This window comes from Galeopterus variegatus, unplaced genomic scaffold (genome assembly GCF_000696425.1).
Source record: "Galeopterus variegatus unplaced genomic scaffold, G_variegatus-3.0.2 Scaffold7407, whole genome shotgun sequence".
Lineage (NCBI taxonomy): Eukaryota > Metazoa > Chordata > Mammalia > Dermoptera > Cynocephalidae > Galeopterus > Galeopterus variegatus.
In genome coordinates, this window is record NW_007733518.1 from 13,892 (window position 1) to 14,838 (window position 947).

The window sequence follows — 947 nt, forward strand, 5'->3', positions numbered from 1 at the left end:
GGTTATAAATATCCAGCGATATAGCATGGCTTAAATGTGGGTGTACAGGCTAGTTCCAGGGAGAATCAAGGACAGATTTAGCAATAAACTACAATGCACAGAGCCTGGGAATGTTACTAGCTTTTTCTTGATGTCTTTCCTAGTAACAAAATGTCCTTGACAAATAATTTCACTGTAGGTTAGTACAAAAACAAACGTACAGGGATTGCACATAGGCATTTAATAATACCTGAAAATAAAAATAAAGAAGGCAAATGCAATTCAGATGACCTTGGGAATGCTACATAAGTAAATCAGGAAGATCAGCGAGCAAAGCACTGGAGAAATAGTTTGAAACAAAAAGAAAATTTCTCAACTTACAAGATGAAAATTTATATTTTCTTATAAAAGGAAACTAATCAGAAATAGTTATCTTCCTGAAACAGAACGCTCCAAACGGGAGCTGGAAAAAAGCAACAGTATTTTAATACTTGTCGCAATCTGTAATTCTGCTCGATCGTGTCATACAATTTTCCACTATGCATAAAAGGTGGAAAACAGAGTTAAGAGGGTTGGAAATGTTAAGAGAAAATTTCCGAGTCTAGTAACATGAATTAAAAAGAAAAAACAGCGTTCGCACACCACCTTTATTATTCCTTATAAAAGCTGTAGCTGAAGCAGCCAAAAGCACCAGAGTCTCTGTGGCGCAATCGGTTAGCGCGTTCGGCTGTTAACCGAAAGGTTGGTGGTTCGAGCCCACCCAGGGACGCTACTCGCTTTTTAGTGGTCGCCGGCGATTTTGCACAAATCTCAGAGTCCAGGCCTCAGGGCTACGCCGGGGTGGATTTCACGGGATCGGAACCGAGAAACCTGCGACTCACTTCGCGGCCCCCGAGCGGGTGCTCTAACTTCCGGGCGTGCTGGGGGTTCCTCCTCGCCTGCCCGCCCTCCCCCGGGATCGGCGCGGG

General features: G+C 43.7%; 1 non-coding gene across 1 annotated transcript; it reads left to right on the forward strand.

Moving 5' to 3' along the window:
* The first annotated feature begins 674 nt into the window (after positions 1-674).
* Positions 675-748, forward strand: TRNAN-GUU. The gene has a single exon. It is a non-coding gene; the product is annotated as a tRNA-Asn (tRNA).
* The last annotated feature ends 199 nt before the right edge of the window (positions 749-947 follow it).